Below are 17,186 nucleotides of genomic sequence, written 5' to 3' on the forward strand. Positions count from 1 at the left end.
AGACTGCGGACAGCACAGGGATGACCAGAGACTGCGGACAGCACAGGGATGACCAGAGACTGCGGACAGTACAGATGACTGCTGACCTTTGGGGAGGTGGGGAGCGGGTACCTGAATTTGACAGGTGCCCGCTCTTACTTCCGCAGAGTTTTTGTTTGATCTTACCTGTTCCTCTATCCAGCCGCGCGCTGTCTTCCCGGCTTCTGTAATGGCGCTCGGCATGACAGCCGGGTGCCCAGTGCGCATGAGCGAGAAGCACTTGCGCTTTGTGATTGGTCCGGCGGCTTCTGGGATCTGTCATGTGTCCCAGGTACCGCCTTAACATTCACAAAAAGCACCGCTTCTTGCGCATGCGCACTTGGCACCCGGCTGTCATGCCCAGTGCCCACACTACAGAAGCCGGGAAGACAGCACGCCGCTGGATAGTGGAACAGGTAAGGTCCCGCTGCAGAGCTGAGCGGCCGGCCCAGTATTCTGACACGGCCGAGGTGGAAATACCGGACCGGCCGCTCCATATTCGCCCCATAAGATGCACTGACATTTCCCCCCCAGTTTTGGGGAACAAAAAGTGCGTCTTATACGGCGAAAAATATGGTACATACACAGACACATGTACACACAGACACATGTATGTACATACACACAAACACACACACACACATATGTACATGCACACACACACACAGACACATGTACACACACACACATATATGTACATACATGCAGACACATGTACAGATACACACATGTACATACACACAGACACATGTACAACTGTACATGCATACACAGACACACACAAACAAACACACATGTACACGTACACACACACACACACCACACCCCCCCATAAAAATTTGCAGTACTTCGTTGTTCACTCACAGAGCTGGGTACTGCACTCTAGGGGGAGGTAGACAGCACAGCACACACTCCTTGCTTTGCTTTCACTGCGCTCAGCTATTGAGCAGTCTGACTACTCCCAGTCCAATGACAGATCCGGCCTGAGCTCCGAGCCTGCTCAGCAAGAAGGCCCCGGGGGACACACCCCCACCATAATTTCCACTCACCATTGGCGAGCAGGCAAGTGGAAATTTCAAGCTCTGATTTAATGTATTATATTGTGATTGTATGCACTAAAATTCATTAAAGTATATTATTCACTAAAATTTGGTTTGTTAAACCGCCGACTAAATTTCATGTGACATAAAAAAAATTGAAACAACAACCATTTTATTCTTCAGGGCTTCTGCCTAAATATATATATGGCTTTTTTCTCAGAGAATAGGTGCAGGTACTCCAGTCTCACCTGAGACACCCTTCCTCTCCACCCCTGACCTACCTCTGAGCACTGTCCCTTGTTTCCACCCCCTATCCACTTCCTCGTACTGCTCCTTAGAGAATACAGAGACAAGTATCATTTTGTGGTGTTAAGTAATTTGTATGAAATTGGTTATTCATAATAGACCCCCCCAGCAACAATAGATGCATTCCAGCAACAATAGACTCTCTCCCCAGAAACAAATAGCCCCCAGCAACAATAGATGCATTCCAGCAACAATAGACTCTCTCCCCAGAAACAAATAGCCCCCAGCAACAATAGATATGCCCCAGCAACAATAGACCCCTGCTGGCAAAAATAGATCACCCAGCAGTCAGCATCATGAGATTCCCCCCTCAACAGTAGACCCCCCTAACAATATAAGAAGCCCAGAGCAACATTATATACCCCAGAAGCCAACATCAACAGATCCTCCCTCAACAGTAGATCCTCCAACAACGTAAGAACCCCACAGCAACAATATATACCCCACCAGCAACAATAGATTCCTCAGCAACAATAGACTCCCCCATTAGCACTACACTCCAGCTACAATAGATCACCAGATATCAACATCAATAGACCCTCCAGTACACCCCAGCCCCCATTATGTGCATTTTGCGCTGGAGTTGCCAGAACTGCATTCCCCTGAGTTCCCGCTGAAAAAAGCCCTGGCTAAAACTAAAACTGGAGAGTGCAAAATTTGGTGCAGCTCTGCAAAGAAACCAATCAGCTTCCAGGTTTCTTTTTGTCACCGCTTAATTGAACAAGCTGAAGTTAGAAGTTGATTGGCCACCATGCACAGCTGCATCAGATTTTGCACTTTTCCGTTACAGTAAATCAACCCCATAATGTTTGGGGCTTCTAAGTGATTTTCCAGCAAAAATGCAAATTTTTACATATAAGAGATAAATGTCAGATTTGCCCTGGACTGGAGGAGTTTAATTAAAAATCTCAAACCTCCTTAGAAAGAAACATACTATTATAAAGTGAGAAGCTGTTGAAATCAATCAATTTCTTCTTTGACTTTTCCTTGCTGAGAGAGAACAGTTAATAAGTAGTTCACTGCCTGACCTCCATACAAACTTAGCACAGATTTTCACGAAAAATACTGAAAAGCTTCAAGGCTTTATGAATTCCATTAAGTTTTCATAAAGTTTTATCCCCAAATTCAAATTCAAATGTAGGGTTCTGAAGATTTTTGTCTTTTTTTTGGGGGGGGGGTGAATTTTATAGATGTGTGCCTTTTTTCAACCTAACCATGTAATTAGGTTTCTGTAGAACAGCTATCCTTGGGGGCTGATTTACTAAAATTGGAGAGTGCAAAATCTGGTGCAGATCTGCATAGAAACCAATCAGCTTTCAGATTTTATTGTCAAAGCTTAACTGAACAAGCTGGAGTTAGAAGCTGATTGGCTGTCATGCACAGCTGCACCAGATTCCAGTTCCAATGTTTCCAGTGTTCCAGTTTTAGCCCTCATGCACACTTGACGCTTTTACATCGGCTGTTTTTGGCTCTTGACATTTTTTTCTACAGCCAGTAAACCCCCCAGCTTGTTATCCCATGTGTCCATATGTCCATACGTAAACTGTAATCAACGCTTTTTGGCTGGGATATTTTTTGGCTGGAAAAAAAACCCAGGACTAGTGGTTTTCTAGAGGAGTTTTTAGATGTAAAAAAGCTCTAACGCTAAAAAACGCGACAAAGCGCGGTAAAACACCACAAACCATCGTTTTTGGACTTTTTTTGACCCCCAAAACAACATCTATATGAACATTTCACTTTTAGAAAAGCTTCCAAATTTGAAAAAAAACAATGTTTGAATATAATAAATGTTCAAAGAGTTAACTTGACAAATAATTATCTTAGCCAAAGATCTAAACTGATGACTTATTAGATATGTAAATGGCTGTGAAATTACACTTCTCTAATATCAAAAATAATCAGAGGCTTCCGATTGGCTGTTACCATGCTAAATAAACCTCCTCATTAATAAATGGAACTTATTAAATGTTGACTGTAAGGCTATTTTCTCATATAATTATAAAATGTGTGAAGGTTGTCTGAAATTCTAACCGTCAATTAGAATAAAAACCAACCAATAGAACAGAACATCAGGACAAAGCAGCTACATAATTACAGTTGTTCATGTACTGGGGTGTTCACTTTACATCAGGGGTGTCCAACCTTTCCTGGGCTATATTGGAAGAAGAGGAATTGACTTGGGGCACACATAAAATACACTAACAATAAGAATAGCAGTTGAGCAGAAAAAGTGGGGCAGATCAGAAATCAACAATCACTGATATAGAAAATGTACCTGAGTAATAAAACTTCATTTTTTGTAATATTGTTAATATACTATAAGGCTAGATTCAAACCTATGCGGCCGTGCGGGCACGAGAGCCCATTCATTTCAATGGGCTGCCGTGTCCCAGGACATGTAGGAAATTTACAATTCTGTGTTGGGCCGCATGCGGCTTGTAAGCCGCAAGTTGGACACGCCTGCTATAAAGCATGACTATACTACACTTTAAAGTGTTACTAAACCCACAACAGTAAAATCAGTCTGTATATGTAGTAAAGCATGCTTGTTATAATCACTGTGGAATCTAAGGGGTTAATCCTCTGCATTGTGTAAAAAGGCTGTGTGATCCTTTCTTCTCTGCCCCTCCTCTTGTTCAAATGACCACCTGATACAGACTAAATCTGTAGTCACATGCAAAGGCTCAGTTTGGTGTGTATTCCTAGAGAGACTTTTTTTTTTCTTGGGGGAGTGCATGTGATCAGCACAGGGCCAATCAGCACTGTCCAGACAGAAGGTCAGGGGTTTCACATCTTCCTATAGCAGAAAGAAAACTCCTACAAGCTTTACCAGTGCTCTGCTGAAATCGCAAGACTGCTCTAACTGCTGATGAGAAAAGGCATTTAGCAGTTTATATTTACTAAAATAATTGCATTTCCGTGTTGTATATTCTGTGGGAGACCAGATATAGTGAATGCTGTGTGCTGGGTTTAGTATCGCTTTAAGCAGCACTTTGACCTGTAAAGAATTGTGAGTAGGAAGGTTTTTTATTGCAGAGAAGACATACTTTGTATTTTCTGCAAAACCCATGGGTAGAGTGGGAAAGAGTTAAAAGAGAAGTGTGGACTTTTTCCCCCCCCATTTATACTTACCAATGAGGATGCAGCATCGGTCCAATGCTCCACCACCAGCTATACGTGTGAGAACTCAGTGATCACATGACCTGAGTTCTCACAGCTGCTATGAGCAGAGAGCAGTGACTGTCAGTCACCACTCTCTGCTCTGCTCCCCAAGTGCTCACTGGAGATCTGGGCTGGGGAGGGGGAGGGAGCGCCTGGCAGAGGCTCACAGCTTGCTGAGAGGCTGAGTCAGGTGCTGTTCCAGACTCTGGGGTGGATTCTGACTTTGAAGTCGGGATCGTTCCTCAGCCTGGACCGGCTGAGTGACGCCAGCCAATAGCGGGTTTCAGCATGCTGTTGGCTGAACATGGGTGATCCACAGGAGAAGTACAGCCAAAAGAGCTCTTTTAACATTTTTTGTCAGGTTTTTTTTTCTGTCTGTAACTCCATTAGGAAAATTTGTCCCACTGAAAATGGGTGATCCACAGAAGACGTACAGCCAAAAGAGCTTTTTTAACATTTTTTGTCAAGTTTTTTTTCTGTCTGTAACCCCATTGGGAAAATTTGCCCCACTTCCTTTCTCTGTGACAAAAGGACAAAAAGTGTGTGTGTGTGTGGGGGGGGGGGTTGTCACTGGGACAGGGCACGCTAATTTAAAAAAATACAACATTTTTTTAAAAGAATACCTGCATAACCGTTTTTATAACTGCATTAATTTGTGTGTTGTGTGTGTATATCTGCTGGAGTTCAGCTTTAGCTTTTATTATTTAATATTTTTTGCTTTTATTATTTATTTGCTGAAGTCTAAACTATCTTTATGACTTGAAGACTAGTTTTCTGAAAGGTCAATTTACATTCTGGACAGAAATGTGAAATGTTTAAAAAAACAAACAAAAAAAAACCCTATTGGTGGCGAAAGATTCAGACTGTGTAGCAAATTTCTAGACAGGAAATAAAGAGCGCTCAGTCTACAGGACCTTCTAACATGTGATATTATACTCCTCTGGCTGATGGCTGATTATACGGGTCATGAAGGGAGCACTTCCAATGAGGCAAATACACTTCATACGTGTGGACTGTGATTGCACACATTTTAATAATCAACAGCTTCGGTTTATGTTGTTCTTCTGGCAAATAGCATGGACAGAACAACTATGACAAATTAAACTTGCTCTCTTGACCTGATCATGTAATGGGATTTTTCCAGCCAATAAAATCTAAGCTCCATAGGCATGGTGTCAAGCTCCAGTCCTGGGGGCCTGGGAATGATGGATTAAATGGTAAAAAAAAAAAAAATGAACTTTTCTATGTTCGCATTATATTACATTTCTTTGTATCCTTCCATAATCAAGCTACAATTGGTCATTTTACAAAAGAAATGTGCCTCAGTTATCAGTGCTTTTGGATAAAAATGTGTCGTAGTCTGTGCTGCATGTATAAATTAATCAGTTTCTTCTTTTCATCCTCTCATATTCCATGACACAAGCACAGACATGTTCAAAGCTTTTTTAGTAAGCATATCCAGTATAATAATCAGTTTAACATTTTGTATGAAGATCTTTTTAAGGAAAACCACATTTTCAGTTAATTACACACTTTGAGTTATTATAGTAACATTTACATTTTTTCTACTTGCTTGTTGCTCCATTTTTTAACACTTGTTCATACACAGATTTATAAAAATGAGTTGTCATTTGTATAACAGGGAATGTAATTGTCATTAGTACTTAAAAGTGCCCTGAGCCCAATCTCGACCCAGCACTGTGCCTGAGAGCAGTGGCTCTCTCAGCTTTCTCATCCCTCACAGGGCAGACTGATATTGGCAGCAGCCATTGGCTCCTGCTGCTGTCAATCAAATTCAGTGAGGGCCAAGCTGCACTGTGTGTGTCAATAGATGCTCAAGCCCATACAAGCAGCTTGCTGGGGGGGCACTTGGAAGGCAGGAGGAGCCAGGAGCGCCGGCCGGGAACCTCAGAGGAGGATCAGGGCTGCTCTGTGTAAAACCATTGCACAGAGCAGGTAAGTATAACATATTTGTTATTTATAAAAAAAAAGATCCTTTACAATCACTTTAAAAACACATCTACTTGATCTTATTTGGATATATATATTAAAAACTTTTTTGTACCTAAAGGATCGCTTATAAAAAAGGGGAGCATCCCTGTCAAGATCATCTATACTTTCGTTTCCAACAGTCCAGCCATAAACTCTACATCACTGAATGACATATGAGCTGGCAGAAGAAACTATTGAGTTCAGAATTGTGAAATGCCAGCATTTTTCTGTAGTGGATAAACACAGGTCACATATAAAACAATTGTTTTCTATATGCTGTTTTCACACCAAAATGCTGGTGTGATGTGCCGTGCAGTGTGTGTAATTGCAGCATGTTTGCATTTTTCTGCCTCACACTGGAAGGCACTGAATGTCACTGCACAGCAGCGCAATGCACATTTCAGATAAAGTTAGAAAAAAAAAGCAGTACAATGCATTAAAACACACATTATGATGTGCCCTACCACAGCCAATCCTGGCAGTAGCCAGCTAGCTGCATTTTACCGTGCAGACTAGTGTGTACCTAGCATTTGGCTTCCGGGGAGTAGAGAAGTTTCCATGTTTCACAGCACATGCTAGCAAAAAGGTAAGTGTGAGTCTTCATTTAGATGTGCGGTTAGGGGATGACAAAAATGCACAGTAGAGCCACGCTTTTCCTGTCCACCAACCGCACTAGGCAGCAGACAGGGGTGTTTACGTGCCACAGTTACAGCAAAGGTTACCCGACATGTAGCGATCAGTGGGTGGCAAACCCATTGAATGCTACACACTCTAGCAATTGGAGAAGGCAATTGGAAAAGACAGGCAGTGAGGAGGCATCACAACACTTCCTCACCGTTTGCCAGTAGCTTCTGATATGTGATCCAAACGTGGTCCGGTCTTCAGAGCAAATGGAGATTTAGGCACACGTCTACATTTACCTTTATTAATTTTCTTTAAAGGACTTTTTTTTAAACAACCCTGTAATGACACTTTAATGAGAATCCATGGTATGCAGATCCATCAAACTGACTCTGGATTCATTTTTATTTGTTCAAATCAGAGCTTTATTTTGTTTTCTTCTTCAATGAAGCACAACCATTGTACAACACTACCAAGAAGGAAGCAGAGTTGGCCCATTTGTTAAATGGCTGTCCCCATGTACACGTATAGCTATAAAATATGCGTAGTAACACAGGTTTTAAACATTAACATATTCAAAAGATTATTCATGTTGAGCTGATCGCATAGAGCCCTTTAAAGGAGTTGTAACTGGCTGTATACAGAATATAACCTTTGATTTTATCTGACTCTTCAGGAGTGCATTAGAAACTTTCGACTGTGGTCCTTAATAACAGTGAAGTGCCAGCAGATGCTAAAACTTTGTTGGCGAAGTCTCTGGATAGCTTTGATCTTATTTATTGTGTTCGGTCAAACACTTTCAGGTTTTAAAGTATACTACTCATGACAAAAATGTGACAGCTACCATTTCTGACTACAGCCTGGCTATGATGCCCCAGTGGCTTCAATACTTTCTGATCAGAAAAGTAATTAAACTATCAGAAGACCTATTTTGTATATTTGTTCCTGGTCACTAGCTCAATGTACTTGTAGGTCGGTATATGCTGCTTTCTCCAATGCAGGGAAGCTCAACCGCAGCAACATTGTAAAGAGAGAGGAAGGTTTTTTAGGTCACTGAAGATATCCTGTTGGATTCTACCGCCCCCTGTGACTCTGGTGGCCATCTTGGGCCAGGCAGAATTTATTTAAGGCCCTGGTTCCTGGTCTTGGCATGCATTCCACGTGTAAGGACAGGTCACCCATCTGTCAGGGACAGTGGACAGCAGTAGTAGAGGTTCCAGACAAGCAGGGAGAGGGAAGGAACATGCCATCTCTCCTGAAGACCTCCCATTTTGGTGCAGACCGGTAAGGCCATATTCTGCCCCTCAAGACAAATGCTGTCAGCACATAGAAGACCCGTGCTGCCAATGTTAACTTTAATACATGTTTCCTCAACCGGACTCTGGGTGTTTACTGCCGCCGCACCATGCTGCACCTCCCCACATAGTGAAGCATGTGAGTAGCTTGACAGCCAGGCAACTAGCATTGTTAGAAAGAGAGATCAGCAGTTGAACAAAACATTAACTGGTCATTGAAAAGGACAAATTACAACTTTATTCCAGTAACATATGCACCCCCTGGTGTACTCAGGCTCTCTGCTCCAAGGCTACAGTTTATAAATGACAATATTTTGATGAAAGATGATGGCAAAAAGGTAGAAAAAAATCCAAAGACTGATAAAAGAAACACACAAAATTCAGAAGAATCAAAGGGAATTGTTGAGATGCGCTCATGGGCAGAGCTGGAAAGATGCCCAGTGACAGCAGCAAGCAGAACCTGCCTCAATAGTGGATGATTAGAAGCGCCTCTTTTAACTGGAGCATATAGCGTCTGTCAACTTGTTAGAGAAAGATGATCACTTTATTTCCTCTGTAACACTCAGAAAATAACAGAAAATTATTAGTGCTCGTCAGGGGCTGAGAAAGAAGTCTGCCCAGAGGACCCAGCTCGATTTCCACAATACACCACTGATTTCCCAATTGGGCCCCAATTCCTGGAACAATGTACCCCCCGCATGTGATAAGGGTTAAGAGGACACAGCACCACTGATTAAATATCTTAATTATAACCTTCCATAAAAGACTGGAGCAGGATGCATCCTGATTGTAAGCAGAGAAGGAAAGTTTCACATTGTTACCAGGATCATGAATAGATCCTGTAGGTAATGAGCCATGGTTCAGTCTAAATAGCACTTAAAACCATTAGCTTTGCATAACAAATCTTAGGCTTGCTGATACTAGTTTTATATTGAGTGGTTGATAAATGAATTAAGTTATAAAGCTGGCCACACAAATATCTAGGCAGTTAGATATATAGACATGCCTTCAGAGTCTAAGATCCTAAACAGGATTGATCACCTTAGACCTCCACCATAGCTATTGCTATCTTTGGGAACTACAAGGAAATTCGATTAGTGCCAGAAACTGCTTCCTAAGGTAAATGGGCCACTTAAATTCCACCAAACTCTAATAGCTTGGATGCTGATGAATTCACTAATCAGTGGCTTGATTGTAATTATCCCAAGGCTGTAATTTTCTGCAATATTTAAAGACTACGTATAGGAAAAACTTGTTTAATTTGGGAGAAGTAGGAAATGATTAGAACACCTCAATGTGTCTTGGTGACCATTCTCACTAGGACTAAAAGTGAAAGAAAATCTAACATTTTGAGTTGTGACTGGGACATTAATAGAGGAAAATCTATCAATGTGGACACCGCTTCTGGTGACAGCTGCCCAACATGGGAATTCTTGAGCTATAAACACTTTAAAGTAAAAACATAATAAGGTGGTCTCTATCTATTACTAGGAAAATCAAGATTTGTACAATAACTGAACCAGCATAGAGTATAATAGATAGGAAGGAGTATGTCACAGGACAGAACCAACATTAGTACACCGTAGCGCTCAGGGACCGACTAGATGATATGAATGAATATCATCAGTTTAATGTCAGAAAGGGAATGGTCCACCACGGCTACCTTCTTGAGATCAGGGAATCTTAAAAACATAAATAAACAAACCGAGGGCACAAAGGCCTGGTACATTACCATCATCATTTATTGAAGATAAAAACATGTGAGTGCAAGTCAAGGAATAAAATTGTGGTACAAAACCCAGAAGAATCAATGGAAATTCAAAAGATGGATATCGCAGGGTCCTCACATGAATCAGACTACCGTTTATGCATTTCAAGGGGTATGCCCTCTTCTAAAGAGCAAGAAAGTCTCTGTGAACTACCCCTTCTTAAACAGAGGACGCATCCTATCTTTTATTCCTTGACTTTTGTGAGTATGCACTCATTTTGTGTTTATCTTCAATAAATGGTGATGGTAATGCACTAGGCCTTTGAGCCCTCTGTTTGTCTATTTAGGAAGGAGTATGCTCTTGTACTATGGCTAAATCTTTTTGGTGGTTCTTGCATGTCTGCTTCTTTCACTCTCTCCACAGTCTGGAAATTTATTGTATGTACAAAGAAACTCAAAGGACAGCTATATCTGGAATGATATAGGTACATCTATTAAGATCTTGCTGGGGTAGTTTGTTTGTGTAATGCCAGCCTTCCAGACCATGCTGTATTACACCTCCCAACCACTCCAATTTTTACATACCAAATTTAAACTTTGGCCTCAGAATTCATTATTCATTTGACTTTGTCTCAAATCCTAGTCATGTTTTTTGATGTATTCCAATACATCGTGTTTTAGGGAGGCAGTCTCATTTTACAGCTCCTGTCAATCAACAGCAGCTGGCCATTCTGATGACATTATGAGGTTTGGCGATATTAGACTTCTCTGAGCTCATTACATGCTGTGTGATCTGAGAGCAGGTGCATTAAAAGCAGAATGACAAAGTAGTGCTCTTTAGTAAGTTTTGGGAATTGACAGCAGCAGCTTTATTACTGTACATGGTGTACCTAAAGTCTGGATACATAGACAAAATGCATATTTTCGATAAAATTCAACACATTTTTCAACAACATTTTATTTAATTGGAATATTAATCAATAGCATCTTCAATGTGATTTTCATATGATGCAAAGTTCAATGTGCTTTACTAGATTCACATGAACCCGATGCAGCAACTCCACATTTCCATCATTTTGAGTACATTCATTCATGATGCATACCTTCAGGTAATTCATATCTATGATTTTCATTGAGTACACCTTCTCCTTTAGCACACCCCAAAAAAATAAATCAAGGTTGTTAACATCTGTGAGCTTATATAGCGATAATATATATATATATATATATATATATATATATATATAGTGATATTTCCTATGTGTCCAGACTTTAGGGGGGCACCCTGTACATTAGGTGCTATATGAAACTCTGCATCTGGATGGCTGGCTATTCCAGTATTCCAGTCTTTCTGAAACAAATGACAGTGTCATGAAGTAAGTGTAAGTGCCATAACAACTGCTTGTAATGTTGAACGGTGTCCCAGCTATTTCTATGCAACTGTAACCCCCCACTGCACATGTTAAATCCTCCCATTTTAAACTGCTATGCAACAGAACACCAAGTGCCAGCCCAAAAAGCACATTGTCATCTCACAAGACTACAGACTTGTTGGTCCTAAGCCACTTCTAACAACTGTATTTACTGTACCAACAAAAACATGTAGACTTCAAAGCTGTTCTCCTGAAGATGATATTTCATCTCTGGCTCCAGCCAGTCAGAGCTCCTTATGTCTCACAAGACTACAAATTTTGTGGCCTTAAGCCACCTTCATCAACTGTATTTACTGTACCAACAGAGATATGTAGACTTCCATTGTTTTTCTCCTGAAGATGATAGTCCATCTTTAGCTCCAGCACTCTAAGATACTGACTCGAAACAGGCATGTACCCAATTAGGTGGAAGTCAGAACTCCATAAGTGAATACTTGTTTTGGGTCATTCACACAAAAAGTATTGAAGCAACTAAATAAGCATGAAAGTCAAGCAAGTTGCAAATTTTGGAGAAGGAGATCAGAGATTTAGCCATTTGTTCCTTTGGTACAGGATTCCTTTAAGGGAAAGCATTGCAATGATGCTAAATCTATTTATCTCCTTTCTAAATGTTGAACAAAAGTAAGAGCAGAGGCAATAAAAGGTGTCTTTTTTCCATGTCTGAAAGTTGAAGAATGCATTCATTGCCAAATCTTGCCAAATCTTTTCAACATCTACCCCCATTTATGTTGATATACTGGATTTCATGCTGCAAGGGTACCTTTGTGTCAGGGTGATGGTCAGATGGAGTTATAATTTAGAAGAACTGATAGCTTCCATACCTGACAGTCACCCCATCTCCACTACTCTGATTATGGAGATGGAGGTCAATGTCAGTCCCTGCCTCAATTAAAAAAAATATTGTTGTTACACATAATTTAGATAGCAGACACTCTATGGAATCATACAAGAGTGCAAGAAGGGTGGAAGTGATTAGCAGATGGAATGTAACCCACATGCTGCTAGAGATAACATACACAGTGAGGAGAATACACGGGAGTAGCAGCAGGAGGCTAAGAAATAATAGGAAACACATGATGTAGTGGGAGGTGGGACTGCACACAGTCTTTAAGCAATTATAAGGGAGTTTTCATTTTCAAAGTACATTCTGAGTGTAGATGCAATACACATTATAATGTTCCACCTACTGTAAATTAAAAGGACACCAAAAGCTACCATGATGCTATATTCTTTGAAAATGTTGTTAATATATTACTCAATGGATTTATTGCTAATTTCAGATGTCACTAATATGACCTTCTTCATAATTTCACACAACATAAGGTATTGCATCTGTACATTAGATGGCCAGAATAATATTTCGTTCTTGATACAAATTTGTTGTGTAGGAGCAGGAGTCATTGTACCTATGATGAGAACCAAATGCAGCATGGAGTCCATTCTATAATACTGAGTTTTCCTTCATTGTCCCCTTTCGCCATTACACATGTAGATGTCCCATAAACTTAAATAGGACAAAGGTCCAACAGTATGAGAAAACCCCATCGGTGTCCTTGGGACACAACTGCACAGGCAGGGCAAGGCAGTTCCACATCTGAGTTTTTGCAGCCACATATGGAATGGTCAGCGTGGGAAGATAAGCGTGGCGGGGAATTTTCCACTTAGAATAGTTTAGGGACCTAACAGTTAGGGGATGGAGGTTCTTAAATAAAGGTGAGCATGTTCTTTTATATAACTACTGTAATAGCAGGCATTTTTTAGCATTTGTGCTTAGGACTTTTATTTCTAAGATTGTAAGGCCCCTTTCATGCAGGGGATCTGTCTGCTGAGGCCATGGTCCATGTCTGTCCACTTTCTGCAGAGCGGACAAGGATAGAGCCCACTGTGCTTTATGAGTGGTTGGGTATAAATAAAATCCGCTGTCCATTTACACCTGACTGCCCTCCAATCTGATCCACCTATATGGAAGGGGATGGATCCCCTTCCATTATTTTTTAGTGGACTGGATTGGATTGGAGGTAGGCAGGTGTAAACAGACACAAGTCCGTTTATACTCATCGCTCTATAGGGGTGAATGGAGGGTCCAATCAGGTCCCTGTGAAAACCCGATAGGCAGACCTGATCAGAACCCTCATGTGAAGTGGGCCAGACATGTACTAGGTTCACTTTAACTGCAAATGGGACATGCAGAAACAAAATAACAGTTATGTAATATAAAATATGCAAAATGAGAACATTTCTGTGTATAGTGAATTGCTTGTTAAGCATTTCTCTTCTCGCTCTATTACAAGAAACATGCATTTAGTTGTTTCCCAGTTTTGGATTTTAAAACACGTTCCAAAATTAAGTAGGGATGTAAAGTGCAATTTGAATAATCTGTCAGTTATAAACCTTGTTTTACATTTTATAACAACTTACAAAAAAGAATGGAGTACAAATTCCACCACCCAACCCAATAACTTTTCCCAGTGCCTCATTGGGGAAGAGAATGGATAATCTCTTAATTCTTCTATTTTTGATTTCTTCTCTGTTACCCTTCAATACCATAAAACTTCCTGTAATTGGAATATTGAGTTACAAACTCATGGCTGCTCGTTAAGCTGATGCTGTTCAGTCTGGGGAAGAAAGCAGAGGCACGCTGAACAGTGAAAGAGTGGCTTAGCGCAATTGTTTCTAAAGGGCTGATTAAAGCCTGGTAAATGCACTTCAGATGATGCCTGTGGATTCTATAGAATAGGCCGCTCCTTGCAGGGGACATATATTATTCAAAACAAACCCTAATAGTGCTACTTTGTACTACAACAATGGGATATTGTTAAATTGCCAATTTCAGCAAATGTAGCAGCCTCAGTTAAACTGGTAACTACTCGGGTAATTAAACGTGAGGAAAGGAGAAAAGTCCATCCAATGCATGATTTATTATTTAATTGTAGGGTTCACTGGCTGTATAGATTAGATTCAAGCCATTTACAGGGTGTTACTTTTAGCTAAAAAGCATAATATTTTATGCATGTAAGATTTAGGAAAGGCACTGAAAAACAGATTACACACTTGCAATACTTGTTTTCATTTCAGTAAAATGAAGATTCCATACTTACAGGGGGAAAAGGGGGGAACCCATTGCATGCTCCCCATCCCCTGGTAACACAGGGGCTGTACCAAATGGCTCAGTACACCCAAGTGAAGTGCTTGCTGCATCTATCTATCTATCTATCTATCTATCTATCTATCTATCTATCGTTTATGAGCTGAGGTGTGCTGGCTACCTCTATGGCAGATTTATAGCTAAAACTCAATTTCACTTTCGAATAAAAATGAAAACAAGTTAAATTAAAGTGGAAAAAAACTGCAAAAACCAGATGTGGTGGCTGCATTGCTTTCCTTTTTTAGGCCTTTTTATCTCTGTTTTCATCTGGTGATCTGGCCACTAACACACCAGGGGACACTTTTGGACAGCAGCATTGTCAGTCAGGGGGGAAGGGGGTGTTTGATGGACTAGCATATTTAAATACACTAACAAATTGAAGCCAAACTCTAGCTCACTCTTTATAAGCAGTCACAGAACACACCTTTTCCTTTTGAGAGAAAGGTTTTTCATAAATAAATAAAAAGTGATCATTGGAATCAGCCAGTGTCAGTGACAAATTGTTTGCCCTATAACTGCTACATCAGCAGGCCAGCTTGTTTTGTTGAAAAACAACAGACTTACTAACTGGATCATCAGGTGAAAATACAAGAAAGAAAGCCTAAAAAAGAAACTAATGCAGTCATCACATCTAAGAATTGGTAAGCTGCAATATAATAAATGTTTGCTTTGAGTTTAATACAACTTTAAGGATAATTTTTTCCACAGTGCCTGCAGCTACAGATGTCATCAGGGGCTTGTGTTAAAGCCCATTTACTGCTTTATAACATAGGTAAATACTTGACTGTCTATCACCTTGCTACAGATTCACTTTGAGATCCAAAACAAGCATGCCATATTTGAGGTTCCCAACAGGAACTGTAATCTTCTCCCAGAGACAATTCAAATTCACCATGTGTGTGTAGCTACTTCTTAACACATCAATGTTTGAGAAGAAAAAAATCAGCTATCGTGCAAGACATAGGAATCTATCTATATTGTTGTCTCTGCATGGTGAATGTTTCTGTTGTCCAGTGTCTGACTACCTTTGTGTATTTAAAATGGAGCTCATTAATATGTGTTAGGAGTATCTGCACACAAAAGCAATATAACAGAGAATAGGGACTCCATTATTTACAGTAATAAGAAATTGCAAAATGTACATTAAAGCTGAACTCCAGGCAAACCTCTAAATACATAAATAAAATACATATATGGGAGATGTTTTACCAGTCAAAGGACTTGCATTTCTGTCTACCTAGTTCTAAGCCATACTAGCCCTATCTAGAGACCTGATTTTTTTTTTATGCTGCAGTTAAGTAAAAGCTTACAGGTTTTTTCCATCCCCTACTTGCGAGTGGACAGTTAAAGGAGAAGTAGCAACTGATGAGCTCATTTTATGTCAATCTACTCTCATCTTCTATCAGCATGCTCCCAGTCTGTTATTCTGTTATACAGGGGGTTGCAAGAGGCTGATAGCAATTCAGATTCAGGTACCTACACTGCCTGTACCTAAACATATTAATGAAGCATAATGAATACAAAGCTGCATTCATTTCACTGACCTGATACCCAAATACCACCCTACCCGTAATCTTCGCTCCTCACAAGACCTCCTACTTTCTAGCTCCTTGGTCTCCACCTCCCACGCCCGACTGCAGGACTTCTCCAGGACTTCCCCCATCCTCTGGAACTCACTACCCCAATCCATCAGACTGTCACCTACCCTCCCCACCTTCAGGCGCACCCTGAAAACCCATCTCTTCAGGGAAGCCTACCCCACCCTCACCTAACAGCTGATCTCCACCACTCCTCCTATCACTCCATCCCCCACAGCCACTTCCTCCTGTACCACTATCCCCTCCCTCCTAGATTGTAAGCTCGAAAGAGCAGGGCCCTTGACCCCCTTGTGTTTTGTTTTGTTACTGTATTATCTCCTGTTCTGTCCCCCACTATAATGTACAGCGCTGAGCAAACCTTTTAGCGCTATATAAATACTGTATAATAATAATAATTTCTGACTTTTATATCTGCTTGGAGATCAGGTTTAAATCATATGCATCAGTTAATTTTTCTCTTTGAGCTGTGACCAAAGGAGCTCATTAATCCGAGGAGCAGGGCCCTCCTATCCCTCTTGTATTGAACTGTATTGTTGCTGTATTGTCTCCCGTTATACTGTAAAGCGCTGAGCAAAATGTTGGCGCTATATAAATCCTGTATTATAATAATAATAATTAATCCTCTCCATCAGAAGTTTCTAAATGATCAAGGCAGTACCTTTTTAAATGGTCAGATCTGTTCCTTAGTACCTGACCACCAAACTCTTTTGGTATGATTGGTATGTAAACAATAAAAGTTAGAATAAATCTAATTTTCACATCTGTTTGATAGATCCAATAAGTTTCACAAAACTGAGGAATGTGTTGTTGATGTATTATAAAAATGAAATGCAATATTGTGAGGAAATACATATATCTTTCATAGCTG

General features: G+C 40.5%; 1 long non-coding RNA gene across 4 annotated transcripts in view; it reads right to left on the bottom strand.

Annotated features, from left to right (window-relative positions):
* Window positions 1–17,186, bottom strand: part of LOC149441411 (uncharacterized) — a 648,839-nt gene that overhangs the window by 238,541 nt on the left and 393,112 nt on the right. The window lies entirely within an intron of this gene.

This window comes from Staurois parvus, unplaced genomic scaffold (assembly GCF_062004578.1).
Source record: "Staurois parvus isolate SC_StPar_1 unplaced genomic scaffold, SC_StPar_1.0 ptg000988l, whole genome shotgun sequence".
Lineage (NCBI taxonomy): Eukaryota > Metazoa > Chordata > Amphibia > Anura > Ranidae > Staurois > Staurois parvus.